Raw genomic sequence first — 13164 nt, forward strand, 5'->3', positions numbered from 1 at the left:
CCCAAAAGAGAATGAATGGGGATGTGATCAGACGTCCAACCTGCCGCTGCATTTTAAAATGGGGATAAGTGTCCTGTCAGGGATAAAACTTCCCCATTCTTCCGATAGCTACGCTTTCCAATGTTCGGAGCCAAACGATCAATACGTTATCACCGATCCTGTGGAGTGCATGGATCGGTGATAACTTGTTTTAACTAAAGAACCCCATTAATGCAAACTAATTGTAATTGTACATTGTTATAGCATGTGCACAGTATATGTGCAGGAGCCGCCTGTGATTTACAGTCGACGCTCCACTATAACAGGGATATCGGCTAACAGTTACTTGCATATTGCTGTAGGGTGGGCCCCGAGGATCAATTCCCCCTGTAGGCCCCAGACACCCCAGTCTGACACTGTCTGTAAGAAGTTTATATGTTCACCCCGTGTTTGCGGGTGTTTCCTCCAGAAATTGCGAGTAGACTGTGAGTCCCCATGGGGACAGTGCCGATAATGTCAGTAAAGCGCGAAATAACTGGTGCTATATAAGTGAGAAAAATAAATAAATAATATCATTAAAGCTCCTTTAGGAGTATTTTTATCTATATAATGTAGCTGGTTTCTGTTGAATGACATCAGTCTGTTCCCCCTGGCACTGAGCAGTATCATTTCTCTCTTCACTCCTCCTCTTACTGGTGACGTTGTGCTCCTCTCCAAGGACTGTCAGGGTATAAAACATATGGACAGAATCCCTGTATTGTACTCTACAAGCTTCTTTTTCCATTAACAGAGACAGAGAAGTGGGAAACAGAATGAGGTAAATACTTTGTTCCTTTTCTTTAATATTTTGATAATTAACAACCCAGGATGCCATAGTAAATTGAAATGCTAATGGGATTGTGCTTTATATTTTATGTGAGTTGTTTCAATGTCAAGTTTTCAATTTATATCGGAAAGGCAGCTCTATTCATTCTTGTGGCATAGTTGTAGGACGTAGAATCAAATAGTCTGAAGAAAGATTTTCTATTTAAAGGGAAAGTGTCAACTTTTCCAGACAACCCAAACTGCCAACATGCATTTATTCATCCCTTCATATACTTCTTAACAAGCCCCGTTTTGTTCCTTATAGATATTTGTATATGCCTAAAATTTTATAACTTCATTGGCAATATCTTATTTATTGGGTGACTAGTCATGGAAATGTTGTTCTCTCTAGACTAATAGTCTGACTAATCATGTTGTCACAACCTTGTGGACGTGAGTGACATGTTTTTCAAGAGTGGCATCACCACCAGCTCTTCCCAAATCTCAGCCTCTCTGACAATGCGCAGTGAAGCGAGGTGTATGCTCCCCAGCTTCATAGGCGCAGTGCACGTATGCTGGGAGGGTGCTGTGGCGCATGACTCCAGTGGCCATTGGCTCTTCGCAAATCTCGCGGCTGGCTCTGTCCTACATCACTACTGCCTCCTTGGACATGTGCAGTGCACCAATGCAGCCGGAAAGCGTTTGTCCGGCTTCACTGCAAATTGACAGAGAGGCATAGAATTGGCAAGAGCTGGCTGTGACACCATTCTTGCAAATCATGTCATTCACGCTCACAGGGGCATAATAACTTAATTATGATTAGTCTGGAGAAAACAACGTCCCCACGACTAGTCACCAATTAATTAGCATATCACAAGACCAGTGATAAAATTCATTTTAGGCATATTCAAAAATCTATAAGGAATGAAAAGGGGCTTGTTATGAAGTATATAAAGGGATCAATAAATACTTAGTAGTGGTTTGAGGAAGCTGACAGGTTCCTTTTAAAGAAAACAAGGAACAGAGGTTCATTGACAATTTCATTAATTAAAGTGGATGCACTTTACTTGGTTTTGTATTGCCTAAGCTTAATATTTATAGAATAAGAAAAGCAGAAACTAAGTCCAAGTCTGGCGACTTTTAAACCAAGTCCTTACACAACAGTTGGGTGAAGAAAGGACTTGGACTGCATATTTTTTGTATCTTTTACCTTAGCATAGTATTACTAAAGAAAAATGATGAAAAATTGTCAGAACCACACCTTTACTTTGATTTAACCTGGCTTATCTAATATTCTTACAATATAATATTTCTTATACAATTTGCATGCTTTTAAAGATAAAGGGGTTAACAGGACCTGTCCCCTAGGTGCTGGTGTAATGGGGATGAATGGCCCTTTGTTTTCATTAGCCATGGCCAAAGCAAAGTCTTGCTATAAATATAGCTCCTTAAAATTTACATTTAAAAATATAAAAAGCACAAGTATGACAGAGCAAAAATCCACACTCAGTCTACATGAGATATATGGATTTCTCCTCCAATTCACTGCACATCTCTTATGCATAGAATTAATCTTCAAATTACAGAAACACTAAAAACATATGTTATTTCTTCTTTTTTTAAAAAAAATATTTACTTGTAAGGTAGGTATTTGGTCGACTTCACTTTTCGCCTCCCAAAACACCCTTCACAGTACCCCTGATTGTGTGTGTGCTTCGTGGAGACTTGTTTCTTACCCCTCTCTGGGCCACAAGTGAGTTGATGGAATGGGGACCTTAACCTTACGTGACAATTCAGTGGAGCCAGAGTCCATTGTAAAAAGTTAAAAACATTTTTACTGTCAAGCTTCAAACATAGTAACATCTCTTGGTAGAGAACCTAAAAAATCTTTAACATTTCCTCTGCTTTAGGCAGAGATTCATATTCAGTTACAATCACAGACAGCATATCTTGATGTTCTAAGACACTTCAAAGAAGCAGAGTATTTCTTCTACACTTCAAAGATCCCACATTACGGTGCAGTACCCCGTGATCCTCTCTGGCCAGAATAGGATGCTATCTCTACACCTCCAGAGCCGGCTTAACACGTTGTCAGTAGCCCGCTCCACACTAGCTGTCTGCAGGAATCACACCTGTTCTTGACTCTCAGTCACTGCACACTCCCCACTTGTGCCCAACTGTTCCACAATACTTCCCTTCTCCTTCACAATATCTCCATCAACTGACTAAGAGGAACTAACTTCCTTTACAAAATGCCCCACTAACTCTTCCCCACCTGGGCTGACACTATCTGTTAATCTTGTCACAGTCTAACAACCTGCTACATAGCAAAATACATATAAAATCACTTTTAAAACAGCAAGTCCACACGATAACACTAGAGAAGTCTTCACAGAGGGTGTTTGGACAAGTTCTCCAACTTACTAATAACAATCCACTCTCCTATTTTATTTCACAGTGGATCATCAAAAGATACGTTAAAGCTGCATTTACTACAGCTTAAATGTCACTTTACTTGGAATATTCTGTTAAATGACATGGACCCCGATGAATTAGAAATCAGCTTATATGACCAACTGATGTTTCTTGTCACCAAGAACAAATACATGGTGTACAATCTACTGGCCTACGTGATGCATCTGAGAAAAGACTACACAAAAGCAATTGCCAATTTAGAGAAGGCAGAAGAAATGATTAAAGAGAACAATCCGGATGGGGCTGATCAAAAATATTTAGTGACATATGGAAATTATGCATGGGTGTATTACTACATGAAGACTCTCAGAAATATATAGATAAAGTAGAGCAGATTTATAAAGAACTGAAAGGTCCACAAGACATAGCAGAAATCTATGGGGAAAAAGGCTGGTCGCTGCTAAAATTTTGTGGACAATATTATGACGAAGCCGAACAATGTTTTGAGAAGGCTTTAGAGCTAGAGCCAGAAGATCCTGAGTGGATCATGGGATATGCAACAGTGGTCTATAGACTAGAAGACTTCCCTGGCAGAACATGTGCTGCTTCAGATTGCAAATCACTAGAGTTATTGAAAAATGCAGTAGAGAAGAATCCAAATGATCCTGTGGTGAAGGCACTGCTTGCATTAAAGCTGCAAGACCTAGACAGAACTGGTGAGGAAAAAATATATATAGCAGAAGCCTTAGAACAAGCCCCAAACCTTCCATATTTTCTCCGTTATGCTGCAAAGTTTTATAGAAGAGCTGAGATGGTAGATGAGGCCTTGAGCGTCCTTAAAACTGCAGTAGATCTCATCCCAACATCTGGATTTCTACATCATCAGATTGTACAGGAAAAAGTATTTCGCATACAAAAAGCAATTTGTATATAGAAATTTTCCTAATAGACAACAGGGCACAGAATTACATGACCTTCTCCAAAATACCCTAGTTCATTTTGAAAAGACTCTGGAGCACAAGAAAACATTTGTGTATGCATATGTAGACTTAGCTAAAATGTACTGTGAAGCAAGGGAGTATCAAAAGGCAGACGACACATATAAAACCGTTGTGGCATTTAGGAATCTTATGGAAAATGACATGCAGCAGATCTATTACTATTACGGATATTTTAAAGAATGTAGAAGATCTGAATCTGAAGCCATCGAATACTATAAAAAGAGTTTGAAGATTACATCAGCCACGCAAGTGAGAGAAAAGAGTGAAAAGTCTCTGAGAAGATTTTCTGCAGAGAAGCTTACGATAAATATTCGTGACGCTGAGAGTTACGCTTTGCTTGGCTTTGTCCATAAGGCTAATGAGGAAAGAAGTGAAGCAATTAATTGCTATGAAAAAGCCTTGAAATATGATCCTTACAATGAGGAATATTTGAGTGAGCTCTGTGAGCTAAAGCTGAAAACCAAGTGAAGTAGTAGAAAGATGTTGTGATCTTGCATTTTTAAGATTTCCTCACTTATCTTTCCTAAATTTGTAGAATAAAAAAAATCAAACCATTCTGATGTGAAATATGAAATTCTAGATATAAAGTGGGGAGAGGAAAGGGATGCAGCTGCGATATTTCAATGTTTAAGTGAAACAACATGAAAGAGAGAAAGAAAGGTGAACACAAGAGGGAATCTGAATCGTTAGAGCACACAGCAAGCATAGAGAACATAATTATTCCTTAATGATCATATTGTTCTATATATTGTAGTTACATTCACCAAACCATCAACTGATAGGTAAAATGGTTGTCCAGCTGTCAAATAAATATAAAAAAACTTTATAATCGTAGTTTTAACTTTTATTTCAGAAATCAATAATACACACAAATATAAGCAAATTTGTAATATATCTTATCAGAGCAATCTACTTCTTTCCTGTACTGATCTGTCATTCTTAATTTTACTTTAGTGAATACAGACTTTCCAATTACTGAGATAGAAAATGTCAGGTGATGCTCGTAAAGTTCTATAGAGAGGAGACGGTGAGGGACAGGAGCTGGAGGCAGACACAGACATTCTGCAGCAAATTCTACTGAAACGACAGTTTAATGTTATAAAATAAATGCCTTACCAACTTTCACACTGGTTTTGTTGCTTCTCGGTTCCCTGTCGGTCTCTGTAATATTTATAAATCGCACAACTCATGATATCAAAATGTCCACAAATTAAATGGTGAACTCACTGCAATACATTGTTCCCCTTTCCCTATTTTTCGTCTGCAAACTGATATTCATTAGTCTATTAGTGACATCCATACTATTTGATTAGGCGGGATGGCAAGCAAAATATAAGCGCACCCCACCAGGACATACACCTTTATCTAATAGAAGGGGCATCACTAATAGGTTATAAGCCAGACACTGTGCACTACATGTGCATAAAAAAGCCTTTTTTTCGTGTGCAATTTTAATACTAAGCAATCGCCCTTCCATGAATTGATAAGCTGTGAGTGATTGTCTCATCAGTATCTTGCACCTGTGTTGCCTCCATCTTTATTACATGAGTTTGCTGCATCCTTGCCTTAGTTCTGTGAGGTAAATACTGTTCCTCTTTTTTTTTGTGTTAGGCTATGTTCACACGTTGAGTATTTGTTGAGTTTTTTTACCTCAGTATTTGTAAGCCAAAACCAGGAGTAGGTAAAAAATGCAGAAGTGGTGACGTGTTTCTATTATGCTTTTCTCTGATTGTTCCTCTCCTGGTTTTACCTTATAAATACTGAGGTAAAAAACTCACCAAATACTGACCGTGTGAACGTGGCATTATGTTCTTTTCTTCTTGGTCTTCATTCTGGGTCTTCCAGTTCAGACTCAGCCTCATGTGGCCATGTGGGGTGCGACACATGTAAATTATGTGAATTATAGTAAATGTCTTTTCTGGCTAAATTCACTACAGACTGCATTTTACCTGCACTAAATCAAATCTGACCGACGGATTGAGCGAATATCCGAAAATGAATTTGTTCAGTTTTATTTACAAGTAATACATTTATAATATACAGCCAAATCAACTGTTCATAGCAATGTTTCTAAACTCCAACCTTAATGGGACTGTGTTAACGCTGAATAACTCCTCAAACCAAGTACAGGCGCTTGGTGTTTCATGGTGTGGCCAAGCATTTAAGTGCACTTTAAGTGACACACCCCGGCTGTCAGTCAGTGCTGGGGTCGTGGATACAGCCTCCGCTCACTATGCACTGAGCGGTGACTCAAGCCGCGCTGACCCACTGACTAAAATCCCGAGGCTGCCGGAAGGAATAAACTTAATTTCCTACCAGCAACGGGGCTCCCAGTAGCTTCAGAACGCTATTAATCTGCAAATTAACCTCATATCTGCAGGTTAATAACATTTTTTTACATGACTTGTTCCTTTTAAGCTGAATCTTATATAACCTGACCCCAACTATCATGGAGTCTGTGTGGTGAAATTGACGCGCCCCCTGGGCCAGTGTTGTTTAGGGGATACCCAGAGCCGGATCAGATGGGGGTTGTAGTCTCCGAGTGGCTGTGACCCGGTCCGTGCCCAGGGTGTCAAGCTCAGTGTGTGGCAGTCCTACAGATGTTATTAGAGTTCTTTGTGTCGACTACGCCACCCGTTGATTTGCGGTCAAAAGGCCGCCGCTGCAGCAGGGTCCGCTGAGGCTGTTGGTATGTGTGCAGCTTTGGTAGTATAACCCCCAACGGGAGGGGTATAGCCTCAGGGGGTCAGCCGTGGAGGATGGTGGTTGTGAAGGTGCAGCAAGGAGACTCAGAGGCATAAAATGCAGTTCCAGGGTTTTACTTACTGGTGTTGCTTGGGTCACTGTGTACAGCAGTGACCACCCGAGCCGTGCTGCGTCCACCAGGTCCTGGACTCGGTCAACTCCCAGGCAACTCCGGAGTGTGGTCCTGAGCTCCTTTCTGACTCTCCCTTCTTCTGGCCGTTCCCACCAGGGATCCACCTAAGTCCGGCTCCCTCGGGCCTCCTGTTGGTAAACCCTTGTCTCTGGGTTCCCTGACCCTATTCTTGGTCTGCCTTCCGGGTGGATTTAGTGGGTGGTCGTGGCAGATCCTGCCCACGACCTCCGGTCTCTGGCTGAGGATTAGTGCTGTAGCCTCCACCAGCTTGGGATCCGGTACCCTGTTGCCGACCCTTCACCCTATTAGCTCTCTTATGGGCTCTTGGGGTCCCCTCTGCGCCTCTGGGTCTCTCTTCCTTCTCCTCTGCTCTGCTTCTCAGGCTCTCAGACAGACTGTCTGACTGGCTGACTGACAACCGACTGACGTCTCACAGACTGACCCTGATCTAAGATGGTGCCCACCTTAAATACTCCCTCTATGTGTGAGCTCAGGTGACCAGCACCCAATGAGCTCCTAGCTTTACCCAGGCTGCTCCCCCTATCTGCCCCTACACTACTGGGATGTTCCACCCCCCTCCCACTCCAGCCAGGAACAGACACTGTCGTACCTGCACATTTCTCTAGTGGGAGTACCATCGGTCTGTTCCCCGGAAATGGGATGTGTGTAGTGCATGCAGCTAACTGAGCTCAGTTCCACACTCCATCCTTACCCGGGAGTGGAATATCACACCTCTGGGTTGAGGTGCAATACTCCTGTAGCAGCCGAATCCTCAGGGTGCTACATTCCCCCCTGGTAAATCACAGCACGTCCTCGGGCTGTAAAATATAAACATCCAAAACATACAATTTTTTTTTTTTTTTCATAAACATAAACATAGAAAACATCATATATCTATATCAGCAATAAACTTTTCATATAAATAACATTCTTGTTTCTGGTTCCTCCGGTCACGGTGCAACTTGTGACCGGGTAAAGTGCGACAGTCTCTCTTGGAATAAAACAGTTCCCTATAAAACCGGTAGGGGGCGCTTTAGGAAGCGCAACTATATACAAGGGAAATATGGCCGCTCTCAGTCCTCGGCCAGGTAATGGGAATAGGGACACACGGGTTAACAGTTCACTCTTGTCCCAACGGGGACTTATTTAAAGCAGCAACAGTTCACTGTACCCCGATGGGTAACTATTTACAGTCTCTTTACCGTACTTTAACGACGGCGTCCTCCTGCTCCTTCTTTGGATTTAGACCCGTCCGGGTCCTCCTGCTCCTCCTCACACCGCAGCTCCTCCTCCGTCAGGCGATGTACATGGAGGGCGTAGGGTCCTTTGGCACACTTGTGCCGGGTGAAGGTGACCTCGTCCCCTACATACAGGTCACGACCTCTGTGTCCCTCCGGCAGATGGCTCTCTACGTCTCTGCGGGTTACAAAGACGTCGCCGGGGGTCTGATGGTCTCTGATGAAGCCCCACCCATGCTGCATGTTGAATTTTATCACAGTCCCGGTGGAAGGGGGACCATGAGCTGCACGGGGATTCCTCCTGGTCCGGCTCTTCTGCTCCGCGCTCCTTATCTGCGCTTGCTGTTCCCGGACCCGCCTCTCTCTCCGCTCCCTCTCGAAGACTTCGAGCTGCTGGCGGCAGCACTCTGCACGCTCCGCTGCGGCCGCCCGAGTCTCCTGAGTGAACCCCATGAGGTTTTCTCCGGTGGGGTCCCACTCGAACTGGATCTCCTCCAGTGGGGGCGACGTCCTCTTTACGGGCTTCGGAGCCGGAATCAGGGGCTCGCACATGGGCCTTGCTCTCTGGATTTCCAGCTGAATGTACTCCTGGGGCCATATGAAGGGCTGCCCATCCGGGCACGTATGCTGGGCGAACAGGTCTTCACCCAGGTGCGGCACTCGAGATGTTGAGGGCGCGTTGATGGTAGCGGCGCCCGGGTTAACCAGGCCTTGCGACCAGGCCTGGGGCACCTTAAAGGCAAAGGGCACCGTAAGAACGGCGGCGCTCTGGGTTATTCGGCCCTGCGACCAGGCCGGTGGCTCCGCGGAGGTAGGGGGCGCTGTTGGAATAGCGGCGCCCGGGGGTACTAGGCCTTGCGACCAGGCCGGTGGTATTTCCTGCTTTGCCGCGCTCAGGGTCGAAGCGCGTGACGTCACAGGGGTCGCGGCCGCGGCTTCCGGTTGAGGCCTAGTCTGCGGCGGTGACGATGCAGCGACAGGCACGGCAGGGGGAATTTCGGGCTCTGCGACGGGGAGCTGGGGCAGGCACGCGGTTTCCCGGCTCGGGGTAGAGACGTCCCCTTTACCTGCCTCCGTCCGTTCAGCTCCCTTCTCGGCGCCGTCTCCGGCCTTCAGTTCTCCTGCACCATCCTCAGAGGCGGTCTGTCTCCTCGTCTCGGGTGGCGTGCTCCGCTGACGGGTGCCGGTCTGCTGGGCCATCTCTCGGCTCCACTCCGCCAACGTCTCTCGCTGCACCCGGGCCATCCTCCGTGCGAGGCCCTCCAGCGCGGTCTGTGCACACTCCCGGTCTCAGGGGAGCTGTGCTAGGATCTCCAGCAGGCCTTCTGGAGTGGCGACCTGCAACAGGCTCCTGACCACTGGGTCGGTGCTGCCTGACTCTCCCTCCATCTCCGGGTAGGCTCTCTCTGGACTCTCTTCCAGACGTCTTGTCTCCGGGTGCGCTCTCTCCAGACTCCTCCAGGCGACACCCATCTTCGTTCTCTTGTTCTGTCTCCGCCCACATCGAGGATGGTCCCGGGGCAACTTTGTGATTGTCAGTTCCAGGGGCAGTTCTCTTACGCTGATGGACACTTCCAGCGTCACAGTCTCTGTTGGTGGGTGCGGTTTCCGCTTTTGGCGCCATTCTTCGACCTGGCCCACGATGGGAGGTGACCTCTTGCCACCCTCTGGCACGCCCATAATGGCGTCCGCTCCCCCAAGGCGGGAAATCTTCGGAAATGGCGGGAATCGTCTCCCAGTGGCGGGAAACTCCATGGATGGCGGGAAAAAGCTGCAAATGGCGGACAACCGGCGGGAAACGACCTGTGATGGGGTCCGTTGGCGGGGACCCTCCGGAACTGGCAGGAGACTTCTTTTTGAGGTAACGGTGAACTTTTCTTCAGGCACGCAGTACCCGGTTGTTGCGGGCACATAATCCTGCCGACTACGCCAAAGTTGACGCGCCCCCTGGGCCAGTGTTGTTTAGGGGATACCCGGAGCCGGATCAGATGGGGGTTGTAGTCTCCGAGTGGCTGTGACCCGGTCCGTGCCCAGGGTGTCAAGCTCAGTGTGTGGCAGTCCTACAGATGTTATTAGAGTTCTTTGTGTCGACTACGCCACCCGTTGATTTGCGGTCAAAAGGCCGCCGCTGCAGCAGGGTCCGCTGAGGCTGTTGGTATGTGTGCAGCTTTGGTAGTATAACTCCCAACGGGAGGGGTATAGCCTCAGGGGGTCAGCCGTGGAGGATGGTGGTTGTGAAGGTGCAGCAAGGAGACTCAGAGGCATAAAATGCAGTTCCAGGGTTTTACTTACTGGTGTTGCTCGGGTCACTGTGTACAGCAGTGACCACCCGAGCCGTGCTGCGTCCACCAGGTCCTGGACTCGGTCAACTCCCAGGCAACTCCGGAGTGTGGTCCTGAGCTCCTTTCTGACTCTCCCTTCTTCTGGCCGTTCCCACCAGGGATCCACCTAAGTCCGGCTCCCTCGGGCCTCCTGTTGGTAAACCCTTGTCTCTGGGTTCCCTGACCCTATTCTTGGTCTGCCTTCCGGGTGGATTTAGTGGGTGGTCGTGGCAGATCCTGCCCACGACCTCCGGTCTCTGGCTGAGGATTAGTGCTGTAGCCTCCACCAGCTTGGGATCCGGTACCCTGTTGCCGACCCTTCACCCTATTAGCTCTCTTATGGGCTCTTGGGGTCCCCTCTGCGCCTCTGGGTCTCTCTTCCTTCTCCTCTGCTCTGCTTCTCAGGCTCTCAGACAGACTGTCTGACTGGCTGACTGACAACCGACTGACGTCTCACAGACTGACCCTGATCTAAGATGGTGCCCACCTTAAATACTCCCTCTATGTGTGAGCTCAGGTGACCAGCACCCAATGAGCTCCTAGCTTTACCCAGGCTGCTCCCCCTATCTGCCCCTACACTACTGGGATGTTCCACCCCCCTCCCACTCCAGCCAGGAACAGACACTGTCGTACCTGCACATTTCTCTAGTGGGAGTACCATCGGTCTGTTCCCCGGAAATGGGATGTGTGTAGTGCATGCAGCTAACTGAGCTCAGTTCCACACTCCATCCTTACCCGGGAGTGGAATATCACACCTCTGGGTTGAGGTGCAATACCCCTGTAGCAGCCGAATCCTCAGGGTGCTACATTCCCCCCTGGTAAATCACAGCACGTCCTCGGGCTGTAAAATATAAACATCCAAAACATACAATTTTTTTTTTTTTTTCATAAACATAAACATAGAAAACATCATATATCTATATCAGCAATAAACTTTTCATATAAATAACATTCTTGTTTCTGGTTCCTCCGGTCACGGTGCAACTTGTGACCGGGTAAAGTGCGACAGTCTCTCTTGGAATAAAACAGTTCCCTATAAAACCGGTAGGGGGCGCTTTAGGAAGCGCAACTATATACAAGGGAAATATGGCCGCTCTCAGTCCTCGGCCAGGTAATGGGAATAGGGACACACGGGTTAACAGTTCACTCTTGTCCCAACGGGGACTTATTTAAAGCAGCAACAGTTCACTGTACCCCGATGGGTAACTATTTACAGTCTCTTTACCGTACTTTAACGACGGCGTCCTCCTGCTCCTTCTTTGGATTTAGACCCGTCCGGGTCCTCCTGCTCCTCCTCACACCGCAGCTCCTCCTCCGTCAGGCGATGTACATGGAGGGCGTAGGGTCCTTTGGCACACTTGTGCCGGGTGAAGGTGACCTCGTCCCCTACATACAGGTCACGACCTCTGTGTCTCTCCGGCAGATGGCTCTCTACGTCTCTGCGGGTTACAAAGACGTCGCCGGGGGTCTGATGGTCTCTGATGAAGCCCCACCCATGCTGCATGTTGAATTTTATCACAGTCCCGGTGGAAGGGGGACCATGAGCTGCACGGGGATTCCTCCTGGTCCGGCTCTTCTGCTCCGCGCTCCTTATCTGCGCTTGCTGTTCCCGGACCCGCCTCTCTCTCCGCTCCCTCTCGAAGACTTCGAGCTGCTGGCGGCAGCACTCTGCACGCTCCGCTGCGGCCGCCCGAGTCTCCTGAGTGAACCCCATGAGGTTTTCTCCGGTGGGGTCCCACTCGAACTGGATCTCCTCCAGTGGGGGCGAGGTCCTCTTTACGGGCTTCAGAGCCGGAATCAGGGGCTCGCACATGGGCCTTGCTCTCTGGAGTTCCAGCTGAATGTACTCCTGGGGCCATATGAAGGGCTGCCCATCCGGGCACGTATGCTGGGCGAACAGGTCTTCACCCAGGTGCGGCACTCGAGATGTTGAGGGCGCGTTGATGGTAGCGGCGCCCGGGTTAACCAGGCCTTGCGACCAGGCCTGGGGCACCTTAAAGGCAAAGGGCACCGTAAGAACGGCGGCGCCCTGGGTTATTCGGCCCTGCGACCAGGCCGGTGGCTCCGCGGAGGTAGGGGGCGCTGTTGGAATAGCGGCGCCCGGGGGTACTAGGCCTTGCGACCAGGCCGGTGGTATTTCCTGCTTTGCCGCGCTCAGGGTCGAAGCGCGTGACGTCACAGGGGTCGCGGCCGCGGCTTCCGGTTGAGGCCTAGTCTGCGGCGGTGACGATGCAGCGACAGGCACGGCAGGGGGAATTTCGGGCTCTGCGACGGGGAGCTGGGGCAGGCACGCGGTTTCCCGGCTCGGGGTAGAGACGTCCCCTTTACCTGCCTCCGTCCGTTCAGCTCCCTTCTCGGCGCCGTCTCCGGCCTTCAGTTCTCCTGCACCATCCTCAGAGGCGGTCTGTCTCCTCGTCTCGGGTGGCGTGCTCCGCTGACGGGTGCCGGTCTGCTGGGCCATCTCTCGGCTCCACTCCGCCAACGTCTCTCGCTGCACCCGGGCCATCCTCCGTGCGAGGCCCTCCAGC

At 48.4% G+C, this 13164-nt stretch overlaps 1 pseudogene; it reads left to right on the plus strand.

Annotated features, from left to right (window-relative positions):
* The first annotated feature begins 662 nt into the window (after window positions 1-662).
* LOC141271286 (interferon-induced protein with tetratricopeptide repeats 5-like) lies at window positions 663-5206 on the plus strand (annotated as a pseudogene).
* Window positions 5207-13164: the final 7958 nt, after the last annotated feature.

This window comes from Phyllobates terribilis, unplaced genomic scaffold, assembly GCF_046119375.1.
Source record: "Phyllobates terribilis strain yellow unplaced genomic scaffold, ASM4611937v1 Scaffold_5__5_contigs__length_657084704, whole genome shotgun sequence".
In the NCBI taxonomy this organism is placed as follows: Eukaryota; Metazoa; Chordata; class Amphibia; order Anura; family Dendrobatidae; genus Phyllobates; species Phyllobates terribilis.